Source organism: Pelophylax lessonae, assembly GCF_965119305.1.
Source record: "Pelophylax lessonae genome assembly, chromosome: 1".
Taxonomy (NCBI): Eukaryota; Metazoa; Chordata; class Amphibia; order Anura; family Ranidae; genus Pelophylax; species Pelophylax lessonae.
In genome coordinates this window covers 789,555,569-789,580,519 of record NC_138768.1, presented here as the reverse complement: position 1 = coordinate 789,580,519, position 24,951 = coordinate 789,555,569, and the positions used below count along the sequence as shown (strand labels likewise).

The 24,951-nt window shown below is 43.8% G+C and overlaps 1 protein-coding gene across 1 annotated transcript in view; it reads right to left on the bottom strand.

Annotated features, from left to right (window-relative positions):
• Positions 1-13,714, bottom strand: part of HS3ST1 (heparan sulfate-glucosamine 3-sulfotransferase 1) — a 50,515-nt gene extending 36,801 nt beyond the window's left edge. Inside the window, exon 1 of the mRNA XM_082252450.1 lies at positions 13,482-13,714. The gene's annotated coding sequence lies outside the window, so the exon portion shown is untranslated. The remainder of the gene's footprint in view (positions 1-13,481) is intronic.
• Positions 13,715-24,951: the final 11,237 nt, after the last annotated feature.

Here is a 24,951-nt window from a genome sequence, read left to right as displayed (position 1 = left end):
AGCAATGAAGTGATGTCATGACATCAGTTACTGGCGCCAGATTAAAAAAATAACAGCATTCAAAATAGCCAAACTTGGCGTTTTGAATGCTTTTAAGTGCAGAGCAGATTCCTCCACAAGAGTACCTGTCAAGTGATAAAAATAAAAAAAATAAAACGTTTTTTTTTTTTAAATGTACGAAAATATCGGCCGATACCGATATGCAATGGCCAAAATATTGTTTTTTCGTTGCAGATACCGATATCAAGCTCCGTGGGGCTAGGAAATTGGTGGAATTCATCCTTAAGGCGGCCAGACTGGCAATAGCTTGCTCATGGAGGTCCCCCACTGTTTCGTTTGACCTTGTCAAGCATAAGTTGACCTGGATCATGCTAAACGAATGCCTCTCGGCCACTCTTTTGGATAGGCGCCGCCAATTTGATAGAGTTTGGGAAATCTGGATCCAATATCTATCGGCCTCTTTGTAATTGATGCCGAAAGGGCCCCTTCTACTTCTTTGACATAGTCAAATTGCCCTGGCGGTGCCCACTCTTGGACTGCTCTCATTTCTTTCCCCTCCTGTTTCTTTCCTTTGTCGTTTCTCCCTTTTCTTTTTCTTTGTCTCTCCTCCTCCTGTTTTTAGGTCATTTTTGTGACTCAGCTACGGTGCGGCTATGATTCTTAGCGGCCTTTGTGGCATTGTCAGGGGAGGACTGGGCCAGGGGGCAGGGGGGCAATTGCCCCCCGGGCTTCTCTGATGCCCCCTAAAACGGCTGCACTGCTTCTGCCACAGACATGTCTAAAGAATTCCTGGTAAAGAGAAGTAAAAAGTCCCCACTGCTGACCTACTGAGTGCGGGATGAAGACAAGGACAGAGCGCAGGGCTCCCCCCCAGCATGGATGGTGTACACTGTATCTGAGCAAAGGCCAGTTCCATGCCCCACTGGACACTCTCCTTCCCTAGGCAGCTCCAGTGAGCCGTCCCAGCTCCCCCCAACTGCCCCCCTGCTGGCCAGGACGGGAACCCGTATTTGGCCAGTGAGTAGAGAGTACCCAGTGCAGAGCTTCAGCCTGGAATGGGGATCAGGAGGAGGCCAGGAAGAGGGAGAGTGGGTGGGGGGCCAAGTTGCTGCACCATGGGCTTCTGGTTTGTACTTGCCCCCTTGGCTGAAAGTTGCCAATCTGCCCCTGGGCATTGTTAACCCCCTTGCTTAATGGCCCTGTTATGTTTAAGGCCAGATGGGGGGGCGGGCACGTCCACACTTCTGGGGCACCCGGGCAACGGCCTCCATGGGGTCGCTGGGCATCTTGGAACCTCTGGTTGCTATCAGTGTTGGGGACATATATTACCTTTTGAGAGATCAATTGGCACATGCGCTATATTTCTCTACTTTTATGTGACTACCCTGTTGATTGTCACCTTGTTTTTGAAAACTTAATAAAAATTATTGCAAATGAAAAACCGATATCGGTCAACCACTAGTAGGGACCCATCTGAGGTACAGCTTTGGTTAATAAAAGGCTGCTTTGGCCATTAACTCCACCTGGTTGTCAGTGTGATTATTGAAGGGGTCGGAGGGTATGGTACAGGTCAAAGCGGAAGGACGAAGACATCTTTAGTACCCTAGTCAAGCAAATATTGTCTAAATACAAGGTGTATTCTTCCTTAAATCATGGGGTGCTTTGTGTATTTCCTCCAGATATATGCAGTAATCCAGTGTAAATCTTTACCTCCATGCAGGAGCTTCCTGTAATAAAGAGCGCTCACTGCTGGTCTGGTCTCTGCAGGCAGGCTGTAGTGGGTGGAGCCTGTTGGTCCCTCCCACAGCTTCGCTCTCTGCACAGACTATGTACAGCACAGCAATCATGACATTGCTATTTTTACAAGGTAATAACTGAATTTGCAAAGGCATTTGGTGCACATAAAAGTGGATTTATAACCTTTGTGGATATTTAGGATTTTTTTTTTTTCTAAATAAAAGTTTTTTTACCCATAATTCAACTTTAAGCATGGCTTTTACCTGGGCCTTTCATTTGCTTCAGCACAACTTATAATTTGCATTCAGAACTCTCATCAAACTCTCAACCCTGGAGATGAAAAGTGTTAAAGAAGCTGTAAAAACTGAATATATTACAATCTGGGTGTACAAAGTCTGGTAAATCTAGGAAACATACTTACATTTTTATCCAATCAGAGAGGCCTGTATATTGCTTAGTTATTCAGAAAGTCAAAGGAGATTGTACATACAGTTTATAGGGCTAAAAAACAAACAAGAAAAAAAAGAAAAAAAAAAAAAAAGCACACACAGGTCCAACCAGTTCCAATGTGTTTTTTATTCTCTAACAATTCCCATAGCCCTGTAGATTCTGCATCCTGCGGAAGATATCTAAAAGTTTTTTAAAGTTGTCAACACTCAGCTAGTACCACTTCCTAGGGAAGGGAGTTCCACATTTTTACTGCTCTAAAGGTAAAGAACCCTTTCTGCAATCTAAGGCAAACCTCCCCCCCAATCAGATTGTAACATGTACGGTCAGTCTTAGGACTCATTCACACTAGTGTTGCTTCAGATTTCTCTTCAGAGAGTGTTTGATAGGCAGCAAAGAGGCGTTATATTGCCTGCTCACCACCTGCTTTAACCCCTTTATCGCTGCATTAGCGCCCCACACTGTACGTTGTTGCGGGGCTCTTACAGAGCAGCCTCATTCACTTGAATGGGTCATGTTTGGCAGGCACTACGCCCACCGAAAGTGACAGGGGGTATAATTTCTGCATGGGTGCACCCCTGGCCGCAGTCTCTGCAGCTAAATGTGGTGGTGGTGGGGGTGGGGGGGCTCAACAGCACAATTGTATCACCACTACAGCTGCTAGTATGAACAAGGTAACCTTCAAGTTTTTTTAAAAGCTGCCTGATACATTGTTAAAGGTTCATTAAAACTTGATTGTGAGCTTCTTTGCATATTTTTACATGCGACTTAAAGAACAAGAGCAGAATTGGCCCCATTGACTTAAATGGAAATGCCTGAAAAACATACACAAACACACGTTTTTCAAGTGTTTTTACCAACGCTCCCTTTAAAATCTATTGAGCAAAAAATTATTGTGCCCAATAGAAGGTCATATACTTTTATGTAGAGATTGAGTGATTATCGTTAAAGCTGATATATCGAGGGCCAATATGCACTTTCCCCGATATATCAAGGTGGCTGATATTACCGATATTTCGGGAAAGTGCATGTACTGGAGTGATGCCTGCAGCTAGAGGCATCACCCTGGTACCAGCGTCCGTAGCCAACGATCGGCTGTCTTGTAATGACAACCGATGTGGCTGAGAAGCCGCTCGGCTGTCATTACAAGGAGCGGGAGGGGATGTCCCCCTCTCCTGCTGCCTTCCGCGGCTCACCCAGGTCTCCCTTCCCACCGGGAGACGTGGGCAACCAGCCTGCACGGCCGCCGAAGACCCGATCAAAGCCATATTTGGCTCTGATCAGGTCTCCATGCAAAAAGCCGGAAGTAATGTCATGAGTGACATCACTTCCGGGTACTGGCGCCAGATTTAAAAAATGACAGCATTCAAAACAGCCAAACTTGGCGTTTTGAATGCTTTTAAGTGCAGAGGACGGGGTTGGGGTCTTTTAGTCCCCAGATCCCTCCACAAGAGTACCTGTCAAGTGATTAAAAAAAATAAATAAAAATGTTTTTAAATGTACGAAAATATCGGCCCATACCGATACCCGATGACCAAAATATCAGTATCGGTAATGAAAAAACTATATCGGTCGATCCCTACTTTTATGAGTTTCACATGATAGGGGACAAGCGACAATGCTGGGGGTATAAATGTGTTCATTGTGAATAATCAGACTTGTATAAAGTACTCGAAATTTCTACTTGAGTAAAAGTACAAGTGCTCGATCAAAAAGTGACTTGAGTAGAAGTGGAAGTGCTCGCAGAAAAAGTTACTTAAGTAGAAGTACTAAAGTATTCAACATTTTTTTTACTTAAGTATTGCAAGTAGTGTTTTCAAAAAATTTGCTACTTAAGTACTAAAAGTAAAAAGTACCAGTAGTTTTGAAAAAAAAAAATTCTACTCAAGTACTGAAAGTAGAAGTACAAGTACTGTGTTATGTAGTTATTAAAGAAAGAAGTCAAAAGTTTGAACATCATATTGTTTTTTATTATTTCAAATGATTTATTCAAATGATTAACCTGTGTTTGTTAGTAGTTTCTTGATGCACTTTAAGCGCTGTAGCACCATTTGTTTGTTTCATATTTTCTTTTTATTGGAAATATTTGGTATAGCAGCTTTTATTATACACAGCCTTTATTTTCGTATGCGCTGATTTACAAATGACATTATACACATTTTTTTGAGCTTTATGCAACCTGCCATCTACTGTTCTGGCAGTGGTAATTTTTTTAAAAGTAACGAGTAACTATGCAGCACAAAAAAAAAATATCGGAGTAGAAGTATCGAAATCATCGAAAAAATGTAGTGAAGTAAAAGTAGAAGTAGGAGAAAAAAATTCTACTCTAGGAAAGTACAGATACCGCATTTCGGTACTTAAGTACAGTAGTGAAGTAGTTCTACTTAGTTACTATACATCTCTGTGAATAATGGGATTCTACATCTTGAGCTCTGTTGCACTGCAGGAATTTTTGCGACAAAATGCTCTAGTGTGAATGGGGGAGAGCTGAATATACTGTGAAGGTTTACAAGCTAAGCTAAGAAAAAAAAAAAGAAAAGTGTATTCAATAGAAAAAAAAAAAAAAATAATAAACCTGCTTTCAGTAGATCATCTGCTCTAAATAACCTATCCCCTTCAATGTATATCCAAATTCCAACTCTGCGACAAACTAAAAATCATCCAAGTTATTCTTCCAATCGTGTAAAGCTGACTTATCCTACAATCCCCAGCCCAGGAATTTTAACATTAAAATATTGTTTCGTTCGTTACCGTCTCTCACCCCCGTGGTGCCTACAACAAAAATGCAATAAACGCAGAGGAACCCTGCAGAAATGCTGTCAGTACGGTAATGTCACACACATTCCAGCTCTCATACCAACAAACAAGCCTGTAGCTTTTCCTTTCATTCCTAACATATTTGTAGGTAATGTAAAGCGCACGTCCAAACCCCACTGACAGCTTTACATGCTCTCCGATGGGTGTTATTAGATTATGTAAGCCATCATAGGCAGCAGATATAATGATCAGTTCATATGAAGAGGAGAAAGATGGGGGGGGAAATACAAACCTTTCATCAAAAACCGCAGAACTAAACCATATGGTAACGCTTGGCAATAAACCACAGAAGCGATAAAAAGTAATCTATAAAGCTGAGTGGTGCAGGAACAATAAGACGCCTTTTACAGCCAGGTTGGAGAAGAAAGTAATTAGGAAATATTCCAGTAAAAGTGCACTAAATGAATTGGACTCCGGTTATCCCCAACCCAAATCAATGGCATCTTTTTACAGTTACAAAGCATGACTGTGGCAGATATATAGGAACATTTTCCTTAGTGACAGGACTGATTCTGACACCAACCAGAAATAATATATAGCGTGTTAACAAAGTGGTGTGACAAAATCTGCAGATGCCTGACTTCAAGTATAGTACAGGCTTCTCTGTACCATCCATGTATTGGAATCATTTTTTTTTTAGGTTCGTCTTCATCTTTTGATTTGCTTGTTTTTGGCCTGAATTGTGATTTTTTTCTTTTCAACATTTATGATGTCCATGTCGTTCTCTTTTACTGATATGCCTGCTTGCTATTTAAGTGAATTGTATTTTTAATTTTCACAATTGTTTTATTGCTTGTTAGGTAGGTGGAGTTTTTGCACAACATATATATTCTGTATCTCGCTCTAATTTTGTGCTGGCGGTTTGACGAAACGCGTCAGCCCCTTTGTAACCAATAAATCTTTCATATGGATTTGGAGTTGCCGGCTCTTTTACTGTATTGGAATAGTAGTCCATAGAATAATAATTCACACTGAGGTTTTAGCACAAAACGGACATCTGATGGATCTTGCGTAGCAACCAACTACAAATGGACTAATCTAAGGTCAGATAGTAATAATATACCTCCCAGCATTTTGGAATGGAGATTGGGGACAACACTTGGGGACAACATTTATCACAAAGTATGTAGGACAAGGCTCGAAAAACCCCAGGCACCAGGTCGTGATGGCGACAAGAAATTTCATCCAGGCACCTGGACTTCTGCCCAAGTGCTGCATACACCCTGCACAGGCCCCTATGCATGAAAACACTGATTGCGATACATATCATCGTGCATGCCAGAATGGAAGCAACAATTCTAGCACCAGACCTGCTTAGTTACGTTAAACTGATCAACTATAGGGGACTTTTAAAGCGTCCCCTTTGCTAAATATAGGGTACTGAAGTTTGTCGCTATTTCATGGGCACACGCAAATGGTTTGACATGTTGGGTATCCATTTACTCGATGCAACCTAATCTTTTATATTTTACCAAAAAAATGTGGTAATTTATTGCGTTTTTTTGCCACCTACAATTACCTTTTAATGTATTTTTTACTGAAATGTTGCGTTTGCTAGACCTTTGCAGTAATATTGTGTGATAAAAAAATTGGAAATACCACTATTTTATTCTCTAGGTTGTCTGCTTTCAGAAAATAGATGTTTTAGGGGTTTATGTAATCTTCAGGCCTAAAATTATTTTTTCAACGTGCAAAAAACGTCTCTGGCTGTGAAAGGATTAAAGGATAAGTTCATCTTCAGGAACATGTTACATGTTTTACTCGTAAGATTTGTTAGTTTTAAAAAAACTGGCTCTTAACTTTTTTTAGCTGGTTCCTAGATTTAAAGCAAATTTTTCAAGTCCTGATGTAGGAAAAGGACACACGCTCAGTAACGTCAATCACAATTTGTGATTCCTTTTGGTGTGTTAATGCACATTATAATAGTAAAGTTCTAGACTGAACTCCATACAGTGTTGAGACAAAGGTAAATGGATAGTGGTCGTAGTGACAACAATGGATGGTGCCATGCAATACCCCAGAGCAGTGGTCTCCAAACTGTGGCTCTTTGCTGGCTTTTATCCAGCCCTTGGGCAACATTTCATCCTCTGACACCAACAATGGGGCATAATTCCCCCCACTGACACCAACAAAGGGGCACATTTCCTCCCATGGACACTAACGATATAGTGGATAATGGTAAGGCATTTGTGAGGTGCTATCATTCCAATAACAAATTGTTTTTGGAAAATCCTCTTTATTGTGGGACTATATAGGTATAGGCTGAGAAAGTTTATTAAAAAAAAAGTAAAAAGACTTATTTATGCAAACATATTTAAAGAGAATACATACATGTACATCAAAAACAGCTTTGCATTGAATAGTAAAACATCTCACAATAAAACACAAATGAGGGTTTGGTATGCAAAAACAGATGAAGAGGACACCTGAAGCATTTCAAGAAGAATTTCTCTTCTTCAAAGGTGTCTAAATCTGAATGCGAACAACCCATCTATTGGAGGTAGGTAGGAGAGGAAAGCCATCATTTTAAAAACCCAAGAAACTCTTCTGTCACCATCCCAGTATTTCCTTCAACTTAAAACCAGGGGTCGAAAAGCCGCCGCAGCACAACTGCTGGGGTCACCAGAGTGGACAGAGAAAAGTATCTCCTATGTTTATTCAAAAATGATGACTCAGGGGAGTACAAAGGGCTGGTAATACCAGACCATTGTACTCTAGATGCAAGGCCTGATCATAATATGACAAAGCCAGAAAATATAACCAGACCAGAAAATTAGTGTTGGTCAGTATCGTATGCAGCGACAGCATCACCATGTGATGTTTGGAAACAGCCTGTTCATTATGGATTGAATAAATGCACCACAAATGATCCAAAAATCCACATTACTCTTAGCGATATGGCACAACAAAACACATAATCTATGGCACGGGTGGGTGCATCATGTCTCCCCCTCTAATGTAGTGTAGTATGGGGTGTCATTCACAATGAATGGTGACACGCATACACCAGATTCCTTGCTTTACTTTGCAATGTTTTACCGCGTGTTGCAGCAACATTCATAAGTGTGAATAGGGCCTTTGTATGCTAAAAATAAATGGTTTACCCCTTTTCCTGTTAGTCCCGGTTCACATTAGTGCCATGACAGACATCGCATGTGATTCAGAGCGCACTGCCCTGAAAATCACATGCGATATCTGTGTGATGCCAATTCAGCCATACAGATTGTATGGCCTAATTCACATCGCATTCCGACACAACTCGCACAGGACCTTTTTTTTGGGTCTGCAGCAGAATCGGATTGCATGGTGGTTCACACCTATGCGATCCGATATATGTTCGAACTGACAGTTTGCACTGTGAAATGCAAACTGATCTGGAGGTGTCATTAACTTCGTAGACACCCCCAGCAATTCGCATATGGCAGTGTGAACTGCCTGCGATTTGAATGCAATGCCGGAACCCGCAGTGGATCCGCAGGGTTCCCGCATTGCATATGTGTGAACCGGCACTCAAATTAAATCCCATCATTTAAAGGCTGGATAAAAGGTCTGTTGCAGTAAAACACTTATATGTTAAATAACATTTTCATAGAGGTTTAACCGAGGGATAGGGATTTGGTTTCCAAAAAGGAATGTCAGGAGCTGAGCTGTAACTGGTCATCGGTACAAACTGACCGCCAAACTTTTCAAAGTCATGTAGTACTGTCAAAGCACAGCTGCAGCAGATTGGGCATCAATTGCAAGCATCAGACATACTGAGTTTGCTTATTCTATGCTATTTTTTTTTTTTTAAATATAGGGAAATCTCTATATTACTCATCATTTTTAAGAAGAAATCTTTCACCGCATTTTTTTTTTTTTTTTTAGGCCAAGCCTATATAAAGAATATATATATATATATATATATATATATATATATATATATATATATATATACACACATACATACATACATACATACATACATACATATACATATATACACATGAAGCATGCAGTTGAAGCACTTCATTTTTTTTTTTAAATGCAGTGTTTGGCTCCTTAAAACATTTCTGTCTCTCCTATATACATTGACTGGCTCTGATATTCTAGATTTGCATGCTCTTCTCTCAGCAGCCAGTGCATGCTGAGCCTTGTTGTTCCTCAGCAGTTCCGGCACTATGCTTAGCAGCAGTGTAGAGCAAAGATCTAGCTCAAAGTTCAATACATATATAAGAATCATTTTAGTTTACAACTCCTTGTATTTTAGCTGACGTGTGTTTGTATAACTGATAAGAGTGGCGTGCAGAGATAGTAAAGAGAACAGGGGAACGTCACCCAACCTCTAAGCGTGTGTACACATGTGTAATCTAGGTGTATGCATTTCATGTTAAGCCCCCATTCACATCTTTGCACATGTTTTACACCTAAGCCTACGCACGACGACGCTCAACAGTAGGAATTAGATTTGTTTCAATGCAGGCTGTTCACATCTCCACGCTCAGTCACGTGAAGATTGGGAAAGGTATAGGAGTAGGAGAGCTGTGCCTCATTTTTTGGCCCAGACTTCAAGGTAAGAACCTGTAAACTCGCAACAATCGTTTTTGTGCATTTTTGGCCTGAACAGCTGTTCTTCTCTACACTCCTTCCAGGTGCACCCTAGAAGCCGGCATACATGTCCACAAACATAACATTCATATGCACAAGCAAAAAAAACAAACGCCTGGACGCACTTACTAGGTGTGAATGGTGGCTCAGGGACTTGCACTAGATCTCTTATTATAGAGCAGGGGTCTCCAAACTGCAGCCGTGGGCCAGATGTGGCCCTTTTCTTGCCTTTATCTGGCCTTTGCAGCACTTTTCCTCCCACTGACACCAGTAAGGGGCCACTATTCCTCCCACTGGTACCAGTGAGGGGCCACTATTCCTCCCACTGGCACCAATGATGGAGCACTATTCCTTCTGACACTAATGATGGGGCACTATTCCTCTTACTGATGCCAATGATGGGGCACTATTCCTCTTACTGACGCCAATGATGGGGCACTATTCCTCTTACTGATGCCAATTGAACAGACAAGGAGTCACTGCTCAAGGTGGTGTAATTGCCTGATGACTCACACAGGTGCATGCCCCGGCTCGCCTCCGTGAAAACTTGATAAAAGAAAAGGAATTGGCAGCACTCCAGGTTGAGTCAAAATCCAGGTTTATTGACTGGACATCCAAATATGACAATCGTGACAAGTAATGATTAAGCACACAGTCAGTGTGTGAAACGCGTCTACCTTGTCACGATTGTCATATTTGGATGTCCAGTCAATAAACCTGGATTTTGACTCAACCTGGAGTGCTGCCAATTCCTTTTCTTTTACTGACGCCAATGATGGGGCACTATTCCTCTTACTGACGCCAATGATGGGGCACTATTCCTCTTACTGACAACAATGATGGGGCACTATTTCCCCTACTGACACTAATGATTGGGGCACAATTTCCTCTTACTGACACCAATGATGGGGCACGATTTCCTCTTACTGACACCAATGATGGGGCACTATTCCTCTTACTGACACCAATGATGGGGCACTATTCCTCTTACTGACACCAATGATGGGGCACTATTCCTCTTACTGACGCCAATGATGGGGCACTATTCCTCTTACTGACGCCAATGATGGGGCACTATTCCTCTTACTGACGCCAATGATGGGGCACTATTCCTCTTACTGACGCCAATGATGGGGCACTATTCCTCTTACTGACACCAATGATGGGGCACTATTCCTCTTACTGACACCAATGATGGGGCACTATTCCGCTTACTGACACCAATGATGGGGCACTATTCCTCTTACTGACACCAATGATGGGGCACTATTCCGCTTACTGACACCAATGATGGGGCACTGTTCCCCCTACTGACACCAATGATGGGGCACTGTTCCCCCTACTGACACCAATGATGGGGCACTATTCCTCCCACTGACACTAATGTAAATTTTCTATTCCCACTGACCACCAAACCTATGCTATCATTTACTCCCACAGATGCCAGGGCATTTTCTACTCCCACTAGCAAAAATCTGGCCCTATAATGTTCGAAGGGCAGTAAACTGGCCCTTTGTTTCAAAGTTTTGAGACCCCTGTTATAGAGGAACCAGCTATATTCACATCAGTCCCTGCCCTCAAGGAGTTCACAATCTAAAGTCCCTATCTCCAATGCATATATAAACATACTAGAGACAAATTTGACAGAAGCTAAATAACCTACCAGTGTGAATAGAAACCCATGGAATTACAGGGAGAACATGCAGATACTGCCCTTGTCCAAACCAGGAACCCTAATGCTGCAAGTCAGAAGTGCCAACCATGAAGCCACTGTGCTGCCCCAAGGAATCTACCTGCCCTATTTGTGGAACCATTACCAGCTTCAATCATGGCATACCCCCACTGAACATTACCAAAGCCAGTGATGAGTTTTAATAAATACATTATTCATTTTTTCCAGTGAAATCTCTGACTTCTGTGCCCTGCTGCCATTCTAGAGGTAGGGTGGGCAGAGACTCCAGAGATCTGAGCCCATCTACTTTCATCAAGTGACACCAATACACTAATCTGGGAGCAGACACAGAGAACATAACCAACATACAGCGGCTGGCAGATCAAGCCAAAGCAAAAGTGGCCCTGCTGCAGAACATCTTTTATTTCCTCTGCCCAGTGTCACCCACTGTAATTAAAGTTTCTGCAACCAATCTTTTACAGGTTCACTTTAAGCTGAGTTACAGATCTAGCAAAGACAGATGTGGCACTGCTGCAGAACCTCATTGTTCTCCAAGGAATTACTTAGTGCTTCTGCAGCTAATCTTTTACAGGTTCCCTTTAGGTTAGGTTACAGATCTGGCAAAGACAGAAGTGGCACTGCTGCAGAAGCTCATTGTTCTCCAGTGTAACCCACTATTGTAAGAGCTTCTGCAGCCAATCTTACAGGTTCACTTTGGGTTACTTGTGCAGCTAAATCAGGAGTGACACTGCTGCAGAACCCACTATAATGGCCCGTATACACAATTTGAAAATCGTACGACAGATCATCCATTTTTCTTTGCATGCTTGCCGCATATCGAAACTGAAGAGTTTACTAAAGTTCCGAAAAATGTTCGTACGACATAATAAAAAAATCGTAAGTGATGTAATGTATTTGTATTGTATTTCCGAACGACAACTGTACTGATTAAACGAAAAATTGTACGATCTGGTATCGTACGAGAAAACTTTTTGTGTTTGTCTGATCTAATGAAATGTCGTGATCGGCTCTCGAACGTTGTGTACGAATGATCCAATAATTGTACGATCGCTTCGAAAACTGTATTTTTCATACGATTTTTGGATCGTGCGTGTGGGTCATTACAGCTTCTGCAGCCAACCTTACAGATTCACTTTAGGCCGGGTTACAGATGTAGCTATAACAAAAGTGTCACTGCTGCAGAACCTCTTTTCTCCTCCTCACCAGTGTAACCCACTATTGTAAGAGCTTCTGGAGACAATTCTACAAGTTCACTTTGGGTTACAGCTAAAGCAGGAGTGACACTGCTGCAGAACCTCTTGGCTTCCTCTTCCCTTTGTCATTCACTAGTTAGAGCTTCTGCAACCAAGCTTTTACAGGTTAATTTTAGGCTGGGTTACAGATGTAGCAAAGACAGAAGTGACACTGCTGCAGAACCTCTTTGCTTCCTCTTCCCTTTGTCATTAGTTAATGCTTCTGTAGCCAATCTTTAGCAGGTTCACTTTACAGATCTAGCAAAAACAAAAGTGGCACTGCTGCAGAACCTCCTTTTTCCCCAGCGTAAGTCATTAATAAGTGTTTTTGAAGCCAATCTTTAAACAGGTTCACTTTAAACTGGGTTACAGATGTGGCAAAGACAGCAGTGGCACTGCTGCAGAACCTCTTTGTTCCCCAGGGTAAGGCATTAATAAGTGTTTCTGTAGCCAATCTTTAGCAGGTTCACTTTACAGATCTAGCAAAAACAAAAGTGGCACTGCTGCAGAACCTCCTTTTTCCCCAGCGTAAGTCATTAATAAGTGTTTTTGAAGCCAATCTTTAAACAGGTTCACTTTAAACTGGGTTACAGATGTGGCAAAGACAACAGTGGCACTGCTGCAGAACCTCTTTGCTCCCTCTTCCCTGTGCCATCCACTAATTAGAGCTTCTGCAGCCAATCTTGTACTGATTCACTGTAAACTGGCTTACAGATCTTGCAAAGACAGAAGTGGCACTGCTGCAGAACCTCTTCACAGTGCCATCAGCTTCTGCAGTCAGTCCTGAATTTTCAGGACATTTCAGAGCTCTGCTTATATTGGGAATCTCTCACCCCGTTAATAGAATCCCTCTTTGTATTTTGCTCCACTGTAATCCTATAAAGTTACAATGTATCTCCTTGGTAATGAATAGGAGAACTATGCTGGCCACTGAGATCCCAGCACTGCGATCCCTACCATTGAATTACCTGCATGTCGGGTAGCGCTGGCCCCGCTCCGTGCGGTGTCAGTCTGCTGTCAGTGCGGTGTCAGTCTGCTGTCAGTGCGGTGTCAGTCCGATGTCAGTGCGGTGTCAGTCCGATGTCAGTGCGGTACCTAGGCTCCAGTGTCGCCCATGGCTCGGTCCCGTCCGCGGTGTAGCCGGCTCTCAGCTGATTGCTCTTTTCTTTGGGCTCTTTTAAAGCTTCCCCCGGTGATGTCACAGGCAGGTTTCCTCCCTCTCGAGGTTCTTCAGTGCAGATACCTGAAGGCAGCTGAGTTCCTGCCCAGCCCTCTGTGTCAGGAGGATTGCATTTCTTCATAGCAGTCATGTGAATAAAAACGCCACCCTTGGCATCCCTTCAGCTATGTACAGTCCTGGTTAGTCACTGCAGGTATTACCTGTCCAGGTAACTTCATACCGGAGCCTGTTTAGTTAAATATTTTAATGCCAAATAATGCAAACATATCTCATATGACAAATTACAGATCTATAACCACTTGACCTCCAGAAGATTTACCCCCTTCCTGACCAGCTCTTTTTTTTTTTTTTGCGATTTTTGCGATACGGCACTGCGTTACTTTAACTGACAATTGCGCAGTCGTGCAACGCTGTACCCAATTACAATTTATGTCCTTTTTAATCAAAAATAGAGCTTTCTTTTGGTGGTATTTGACCGCTTCTGCGTTTTTTTTTTTTTTTTTGTGCTATAAACAAAAAGCGACCAACAATTTTTTGGAAAAAAAAAAATAATAATTTTTATTTTCTGCTATAAAACATATCCAATAAAAACATGTAAAATCGAATTTCTTCATCAGTCCAATATGTATGCTACATGTTTTTGGTGAAAAAAAAAAAAAAATCCCAAAAGGCGTATATTGATCGATTTGCACAAAAGTTATAGCGTCTACAAACTATGCGATATATTTATAGAATTTTTATTTATTTATTTATTTTTTTTACTATTAATGGTGGTGATCAGCAACTTATAGCGGGACTGTGATATTGCGGAGGACAAATCGGACACTGATATGTTTTTGGGAACCAGTAACACTAATACAGTAATCAGTGTTAAAAATATACACTGTCACTGTACTAATGACACTGGCAGGGAAGGGGTTAACATCAGGGGCAATCAAAGGGTTAAAAAGATTGTACAGTCTTGTTTTTTTCCCCTCTCTTTTAAATAACAAAAATGTTATACTTACCTCCTCGGTACAGTTGGTTTTGCACAGAGTGGCCCGGATCCTCTTCTCAGGTCCCTCTTCTGTGCTCCTGGCCCCTCCCTCTTTCTGAGTGCCCCCACAACAAGCAGCTTGCTATGGGGGCATCCGAGTCGAGTCACAGCTCTGTGTCCCCACTCTTCTCTCCTCTGATTGACTGACTGACTTTAATTGACAGCAGCGGGAGCCAATGGCACCATGCTGCTGTCTCAGCCAATGAGGATATGTGTCCCGGGCAGCTGAGACACTCCTGCAACATCCCTTGATAGAGATGGGGCTCAGGTAAGTATTAGGAGGGCTGAGGAGGGCTGCTACACTCGGGTTTTTGTTATCTTAATGCATAGAATACATTAAGATAAAAAAAAAAAAAAGCATCTGCCTTTAAAATCCTATTAATTAACTGAGTGCCTAGCTGGTGTTTCAGTCCTCCCGCTGTGTAGAAGCCGATATCCGGAAGTGCGGATCACGTATATATATATATACATGATCCTGCACAGCGCGGTCGCTCCGTAGCAGTAAATGTGTTATAGGGTGGTTGGCAAGCTGTTAGCAAGCACCCCTTCTGTCATAGTTTAGGGCCAAACAAAGAGGAACCCTTGAAATAAGTTTCTGGTCTGGGGAAACCCCTGCTAAATATTAAAAATCTACAACTCATGACATATTAGTGTGGCAGTCAGTGGGAAGAATGATCCTTACTCTTACCATCATTGGGAAGAATTACCCCCTTCCAGATAGCAATGGTGTTATTGGGAACTTATTGGAGAGGCTGAAATTGCCCATTGTTCAAGGAACCCCTAGCAACCTCATGACCAGTGGCGGCTGGTGCTCAAATTTTTTTTTGGGGGGGGCACAAACAGAAAAATGTAATAGGCATTGCTTTGCGGCAAAAAACGCTGTAAAAAATTGCATGACTTTGAGGTCGCAAAAGTGTGAAAGGGGCCTTCAGTAATTAAGGTATAGTGTGCCCCCTTTTAATGCAGAGAGACCAGCTTGCCCCCTTTCAATGCAGAGAGACCAGCGTGCCCCCTTTCACTGAAAAGCGACCAGTGTGACCCCTTTCAATGCACAGTGTCCAGCCTGACCCCTTCAAAACACTGACCAGCGTGCCCCCTTCAATGCAGACACCAGCATACATGCCCCCTTCAATGTAGTGACCAGCATACATGCCCCCTTCAATGCAGTGACCAGCATACATGCCCCCTTCAATGCAGTGACCAGTGTACATGCCCCCTTCAATGTAGTGACCAGCGTACATACCCCCTTCAATGTAGTGACCAGCATACATGCCCCCTTCAATGTAGTGACCAGCGTACATGCCCCCTTCAATGTAGTGACCAGCATACATGCCCCCTTCAATGTAGTGGCCAGCATACATGCCCCCTTTAATGTAGTGGCCAGCATACATGCCCCCTTTAATGTAGTGACCAGCATACATGCCCCCTTCAATGTAGTGGCCAGCATACATGCCCCCTTTAATGTAGTAGCCAGAATACATGCCCCCTTTAATGTAGTGACCAGCATGCATGCCCCCTTCAATGTAGTGACCAGCATACATGCCCCCTTCAATGCAGAGACCAGCGTGCATGCCCCCTTCAATCCAGTGCACTTACCTGGATCATCATCAGCAGCAGCAGCAGCGGCGGTGCGGCTTCTCCTCAGTCCCCCGGCTCGTCTCCTCGGGTCCTCCCGCTCCCGCCTCCTCCTCGGCCAATGGCATGGGGTTTGCCTTGCGGCCAATCAGGAATCAGGTATTAGACCCGCTCCCTGATTGGCCGGGAGGAGGATCCGTGTGACAATAGCGAATTTTCATTCGATATTTCACGCAATAGGTGGAGTTGGGGCGCACTGCTCTGCGACCCGGGTCCACCATTTGCATCGCCCTATTAGAGCCTCTGGCTCTAATCAGGTGATGCAAAAAAAAAATAACCCCATTGAACTCCATGCATGCAGGGGCGCCGGGCGCATTGATAAGGGGGGGCGGCACCCCTGCGCCCCCAACACACCGGCAGCCACTGCTCATGAGGAACCCTAGGGTTCCACGGAATCCTGGTTGAGAAACCCTGTTTTAGGGGATTGAAATGTTGTTGTTTTTGTTCAATTATTGGACACTTAAAGTATAACTAAAGACAAAACTTTTTTTTTTTCGTTTTGGATAGAGCGCAAACGGATTAGAACGCTTGGCAATTTTATTGCTGTCTATACCCCTGTTAAGGAGATTCATCCTCTCTATTTGTCCTGTTTTCCATCATCATTGAAAGTTAAAGTAAAATAAAATCACAAATTTCGGGTTGTCCACAGAAAAGTAACAGAGGGGAAATCTTACAATGGGGGTCCCCAAGGGATTTCCTTAATTTGCATGGATTTCCTGTCACTCCCTGTTTGGCTATGGGACAGGAAGTGAAGGTAAATCTTGGCAATGGCACATAGATGGCGAAAAAAAACCTGACAGGGGTTATAAGCCTCCCTTACTCTATCCAAAATGAAAAAAAAAAAGATTTTCCTATAGTTCTACTCTAAAGGATAAGTACAGCCAAATCTCATGTGGATATTAGGAGTGCAGTTAGGGCCGATCCTAGGGTCACAGGCGCCTGGGTGCAGAAATTTTTCTGGCGCCCCCACATGGGCGTGATCATCTTACTAACCCCTCCCCTTTACAAATGTTTTTATGGCAATGGCTCAAACACAGAGATGCTTCCCTAAGAAGTCTTCCTTACCCGGGACCCTCCCACGATCTCTTAACAATAAAAAAATTACAGTAAGAGAAGCAGAGTACTCTAATGGGAACTGGAGGGGGTCTCTCTAATGGACACAGAGAGGGCCTCTGTTAGACAGAGCCCCCAGAAATGCAGCTTACCAGTGCCCACCAAATGCAGATTACCAGTGCCCACCAAATGCAGCTTACCAGTGCCCACCAAATGCAGCTTACCAGTGCCCACCAAATGAAGATTACCAGTTCCCACCAAATGCAGATTACCAGTGCCCACCAAATGCAGATTACAAGTGCCCATCAAATGCAGCCTACCAGTGCCCACCAAATGCAGCTTACCAGTGCCCACCAAATGCAGATTACCAGTGCCCACCAAATGCAGCCTACCAGTGCCCACCAAATGCAGATTACCAGTGCCGACCAAATGCAGATTACCAGTGACCACCAAATGCAGATTACAAGTGCCCACCAAATGCAGATTACCAGTGCCCACCAAATGCAGATTACCAGTGCCCACCAAATGCAGCTTACCAGTGCCCACCAAATGCAGATTACCAGTGCCCACCAAATGCAGTCTACCAGTGCCAACCAAAGGCAGATTACCAGTGCCCACCAAATGCAGCCTACCAGTGCCCACCAAATGCAGCTTACCAATGCCCACCAAATGCAGCTTAACAGTGCCCACCAAATGCAGCCTACCAGTGCCCACCAAATGCATCGGGTACTGCTGTTAATGCTGGTGGGTATGCTGGTAATGCTGGCGGGTACTGCTGGCTCCACTCTGACAAGAATGTGACAGGAGCGGAGCTGGAGAAAGCTGGGGCTGCAGTAGAGAGCAGAGCCGATGCTTCCTGTTTGGTTCCTGTCACAGGCAGAGTACATTTGATATCACTCCGCCTGTGACAGGAGCAGGAACTACACAGGAAGCATCGGCTCTGTCACTGTGCTCCTAAATGTATAGAATGCCCAGGAGAGGGCAGAGCAACGATGTACACAGCTGGTAGTGCATGTCTGTGTGATATTGGGGGGGGGGGGGAGACACTCAGTGTAGGTGAGGGCAGAGATGTAGCATTACCTGTGCCCCTTGCACCCTACCCCTGTGCCCACCAGTACTTTGCCTAGGTTACCCTCTGCCCACCTGTGTCCTCTTACCTTTTGCGGTGCCCACCCTGTGCCATCATGTTCTCTCCAAACCTTACCCTGTGCCCACCCTTTCTATATACCCGCTGTGCTCTCTCCACTTTATCTTGTGCCCACCTGTGCTTTAAGCACCTTACCTTGTGCCCTCTTCAACTGGTACCCACCCTCCCAATGTGCTCTCTGCGCTTTACCCTGTGCTCTCTCCCACTGCACATGGGCCCACCCAACCCCTGTGCCCTCCCCACCTTACCCTACGCCCTCTCCTACTTACTGTTCCCACCTGTGCTCTCCCCACCTTACCCTGTGCTCACTCGTGTCCCCACAGGGCTGGATGTGAGTGCAAGCTCTTGTACCCAGGCTCTTTAGGGCTCCCAGCTGGCCATGCTCAGATCAGACATCCCCCTCCCGGCACATAGCTGGCTGTTTGTGATCTGCCCCCTCCTTCTGGACCAAGTCTCTCCCTCCATAAGGCTTTGTATCATATACATGTGCACCATGATCTTGTGACAGAGACAAGCCGCACTGACGCACCGTGGCCACTAGAGGGTGCTGGTAGCGAGTGACAGTGCTGATTCCAGACGTGATAGACGACGTGTGTCCCTGGAGGTTTGCTCCTCCTCTCCTCCATCCATCCATCACACAGGTGACCCGGCAGACATCCTAAGTCTCCCGAGGCAGCTGGGAGATTGCACGGCACTTGCGGGTGTCCGTGAGCCACCGGCCAAAGGCGGGAGACTCCCGCAAGTCACGGGAGACTTGGGATGTCTGACAGGTAAACTGTTCTGTTGACTCCGCCATTGTGAAAGCCCCATTCTATTACAGACCTTCACCTCCCACTTTACAGGCGGAACACGCCGCGCTCTACACACCTCAGAGGAGCTTCCATGTAGTTCCCGGTTCCCGCCACTTCCGGTCTGAGAGACAGAGAAGGCGGAGACTCCGAGCCACATAAGGAGCAGCAGGGAGCCTAGTGATGACATAAGGTGGGCGTGGAGAAAGGCTGCCTTCTCCTTCACACCGATGTCAGGACACCGGCCGTACACACCCCCCGCCCGCCCGCTGGTACGGCACTGCCGCTGGAGGAGGGGAGGACTCTGCCACTGGAGCTTCAGCGCCCCTCCTCCGCCTCAGCTTGCGGCGCCTGGGTGTGGTGCACCCCGTGCACCCGCCCAGGATCGGCCCTGAGTGCAGTTCGTTCTGCACTCCTGTGACTCATTTTCAGCAGACAGTGGGCTGAAGGCCTGGTTGGAGAAAGATTGCGACCATATGGTCAGGATCCACACAGGAGACTTGATCAGCACCTGGCTCAGCCACTGAGAGATAGTCATCAGAACTGAACGATCAGCGGTGTTCGATTGCTCAGTTCTCACCCTTAGAGATGGCAGGAGACAGATTCAGCATTGGATCGATGCTGCACCCACCTAGGTAAGTAGGATTTAAAAAAAAAACGTATGCTTCTCTTTTAAACCTAGTGTTTAGTAAAAAAAACTTAAAAAAAAAAAAAAAAAAACAGAACCAGGGACATTACTTACCATGAATGAAGAATGTCCAATGTGCTGGGGGCTGCTGTGTTCAGTTGAAGTTCAAAATTCTCTGCTCCTAAATACCCCTAAAGCGATGATCTTTTGGTGTTGAAGAGTTGATATAAGCAGCTGCAGTTGTGACAGAAACTCCTTAAAGAAGAAGTACAGCCAAAGCTCAATTGGCTGTACTTCTCCTGTGGATCATAGGAGTGCAATTTGCTCTGTACTCTAGTAACCCATTTTAAGCAGCCCACAGTCAGCTGATTCCAGGCTCTAGGAAAGATTGCGACCATATGCTCGGGATCCGCCCACATGCTTGGACCAGCACCAGGGTCAGCCTCTTAGCGAGCTACTGAGAGCCTGAACCAAATGTTCCTGCCTCTTCAACAACCCAGTGCTCCAGTGAGTGCTGGAGGGGCAGAGCAGAGAGCCAGTGACTGACAGTCACCAGCTCTCTGTTCAGGGAGATCTAAAAACTGAGCAAACATCTGTGTTTGATCGCTCGGTTTTCAGTAGTCTTAAAGCCGTCAGGGGACAGATGCAACATCCAGCTAGGCAAGTATGATTCAAAATTCCCATACTCCTCTTAAACCAATTCCTCAGCCCCCCCCCCCCCCCCACCAAAAAAAAAAAAAAATTAAAGTCAACAGCTACAAATACTATACTGTAGATGCTTATTTTTAATAAAAGGACACTTACCTGTCGAGGGATCCAGCACTGTCCTCACTCAGACTGGTTCTTCAATGGTCTTTGGGTCCCTGACTCCAGCATGCTAAATGTGAGAAATCAGCTGTGACTCCCTGTGGCTACACAGCCAGCTTCCCACTGTGCATGCGCAAGCCACACAGTGCTGTGTGAATGGTCACAGGTCCCAGAAGGCTGTGGGCAGTTACCCACACCCCCCACCCCCAACAAAAAAAAATTAGGGGGGAAGGGGGCAAAAAAGGGGAACATTCTTTTTGGATGAAGTTCTGCTTTAAGTGCCAACTATGCTTGTCCTTTCTGCCTCTGTGCTCTATTCATAGTAGCCATACTATTGGTTTCCAAAATGAAAAGCATTCTATGAATGGAGAATGCTTTTCATTGGAACCCCTCCCCCCCCCCCCCCCCCATACAAGTAAGTGTTCAGTGGGACAAACACTTCTTTCATTGGTGGTTAGTGGAAAGAATGTCCCTTACATTGGTGGTCAGCAGGAGGCATATCCTTACATTGGGGATTATTGGAAGTAATGCTCCTTATATTGGTGGTCAGTGAGTAGACTACCCCGTAGATTGGGGGTCGTTGGAAAAAATGCTCCTTACATTGTCGGCCCATGAAACAAATGCCCCTTTTTATTGAGAATAATTATTTATTTAATAAGAATTCACACCATGTTAATGGTCAGTAGAAAGAATGCTCCTAACATTAATAGTCAGTGTGATGGATGCACTTTATATTAGTGATTAAGGAGTAGAATGCCCCATTGCAATGATGGTCAGTAGAAAAATGTTCCTTACACTGATGGTCAGTAAGAAGAATGTTTCATACATTGGTGGTTAATGGGCAGTTGCCCCTTACTTTTGGTGGTTGGTAGGAAGAGTGCTCCTTACATTGGTAATCAGTGAGAAGTATGCTGTTTACTTTGGGGGTCATTTTGATGAATTCCCCTTACATTTGTGGTGTATAGGGGAATGTCCATTTCATTGGTGAATACTAAGAAGAATGCCCCTTTCATTGGTGGCTAGTGAGAAAATCACCTTTACATTGGGGGTCATTAGGATGAATGCCCCTTACACTGGTGGTCAGCGGGAAGAATGCATTTTACATTAGTTAAAAGTTGGAAGAATTCTCCTTACATCAGTAAAAGAAATGTCCTTAAATTCGTGATCAGTGGGAATAATACTCTTCTTATTGGTGGTCAGTGAGAAGAGCACCCCTTACATTGATGGTCATTGGAAAGAATACTCCTGATGTTGTTGGTTAGTGTGATAAATGCCTCCTACATTGATTGACAGTAGAAAGAATGTTCCTAACTTTGGTGGTCAGTGTGATGAATGCACCTTACATGGTGGAAGAAGGGGAAGAATGCTTCTTTACAAAAATGGTCAAAAGAATGCTCCTTACATTGGTGGTCAGAAGAGGTCAGTTGGAAGAATGGACTTTACTTTGGTGGTCATTTTGATGAATGCCTCTTACATTGGTGGTGTATGGGAGGAATGCCCAATGCCCATTACATTGGTGATGACTAAGAAGAATACTTCTTACTGTACATTGGTGGCTAGTAAGGAGAATGCCCTTTAAATTAGGGGTTAGTCGGTCGAATGCTCCTTACGTTGGTGATTAGTGGGAAGATTGCTCCTTACATTTGAGGTCAGTGGTATGAATTCTCTTTATACTGGCAGTTAGTGAGACGTATGCCCCTTACATTGGTGGTCAGTGCAATAAAAGCTCCTTACATTGGTGGTCAGTGCAAGAAAAGCTCCTTACATTGGTGGTCAGTGCAATAAATGCTCCTTACATTGGTGGTTAGTGAGAAGATTGCTCCCTTACATTTTTCAGTTAGTGGGAGAAATGCTCCTTACATAGGTAGTTAATGGAAAGAATGCCAACCTACAGACAGTTAAGTTGGTGTCAGTGGTATCTGAGAGGCAAAAAATGCTCATTACTCAAGGAACCCTTAGCAACCTTTGGAGGAATCCTGGTTGAAAAAGGCTGTTGTAGCTCATAGCCCCATGTAAAAAAATGCAGATTTCTTTAAAAAAAAAAACATTAGGAGAATAAAAATGTATAGTTCCGGTGGTTATGAGGGTGATATAACTCAGTCTTCTGTTAGAAACCTATCTAGAACAGCTAAAAACCCTAAATCTATGAGAATGAAATCCAGTGCAGTTGAATATCCTCACAAGATTTGGGCCCCTCAGCTTATTCAGGATTCTGCAATGAGGTGAAGTGAGAGTATAGTCACCTTACCTTGGTGGTCAGTAGGAAGAATGCCCCTTACACTGCTGATCAATGGGAAGAATGCTGTTTACAGTGGTGGTTACTGAGACAGGTACTCTTTATATTGGTGGTTAGTGAGAAGAATGCCCTCTACATTGGTAATAAGTGAAAAGAATGTTCCTTACAATGATGGTCATTGGGGCAATTTCCTCTTACGTTGGTGGTCAATGGGGCAAATGCCTTACATTTGTGGTCGGTGGGAAGAATGCCCCTCAAACTGGGGGTCAGTAGGATGAATGCCCATTACTATGCAGGTCTATCGGAGGAATTCCCCTTACATTGGTGGATAGTAAGAAGAATAACACCCTAACAACTGTACTTTTATTTTCTCCATCAGCTCATCCCCTACAGTCTTTACCTTTTGTATCACTTGACCCTCCCTCCTAGATTGTAAGCTCTAATGACCAGGGCCCTCTGATTCCTCCTGTGTTAAATTATATTGTAACTCTACTGTCTGCCCCCATGTTGCAAAGTGCTGTGTAAACTGTTGGCACTATATAAATCCTGTATAGTAATAATAATAAAAATATCATTGGTAGTTTGTGAGAAGAACGCCTCTTACATTGGCAGATAGCAACAAGAGTGTCCTTTACATTGGTGGTTAGTGAAAAGAATGCCCTTTACATTGGTATTCAGTGTGATCAATGTACCCTACATTAATGGTTAAGGAGAAGATTTCCCCTTACATTGGTTATCAATGGAATGAACAGTAGAAATGTTGGTGGTCTGTTGGACCATTCCATATTTCATTAGTGGATAGTGAGAAGAATGAAGAATGCCTCTTACACTGGTGGTTAATGAGAAGATTGCTTCCTTACATTGATTAACAGTAAAAAGAATGAAAAATAAAAATGAAGAATCAAAGATGCAAAAAAAAAAAAAACACAATTGGATGTCATCGAGAAGAGTACTCCTTATATTGGTGTTCAGTTGAAAAAAAACAGCCCCCTTACAGATAGTTAAAAAAGACTGTGTCAGTGTTATCTCAGAGGCCAAATATGCTTATTGCTCAAGAAATACCTTTAAAGGAATCCTGGATTATTATTATTTTTTTAAATCAAACATTATAAGAAAAAAGAAAAATATAGCGTATAAGACGACTGGGCGTATAAGACGACCCCCCTAATTTTCAAGTTAAAACATAGGTTTTGGGCTATACTCGCCGTATAAGACTACCCCCCTTCCGAAGCAAGGCAACACCATTGAAAAACATCAGATTTCTCATAGATCTCCAAGGTACCCCAAGTACTGTAATACATGTAATCTCTCATAATATCTCCAAGGTACCCTAAGTATAAGTATTACCAGTAGATGTAATCTCAAGATGCTGGCTGGGTGGAAATCCTGTACCAGTATACCGTTTGTACATTAGCTTCAGCTACATACAGTATACCGCGCTGAGCCAATCACAGTGAGCGATGTATTCTATTATTGAATGCAAAGCCTGCTCGGATTGGCGGAGTAACATCAGCCCGCCTCTCTGACTCTGCCAATCCGAGCAGGCTTTGCATTCAATAATAGAATACATCGCTCACTGTGATTGGCTCAGCGCGGTACACTGTATGTAGCCTGAGCTATGGTACATACGGTATACCGGTACAGGATTCCCCCACAGCCAGTGTCTTGAGAGATTACATCTACTGGTAATACTTATACTTAGGTTACCTTGGAGATATACTCGGCGTATAAGACGACCCCCCATTTTCGGGGGATTTTTTTGAGGTTCAAAAGTAGTCTTATACACCAGAAAATACAGTACTTCTGGTGATTATGAAGATGACATCATTGAACAATCTGATGAGATGCCCAGAGACATCAAGATTGAGTGTAGAAACACTTTATCACATGATTTGGGATCCTTGTCTTATCCAGGATCCCACGATAGT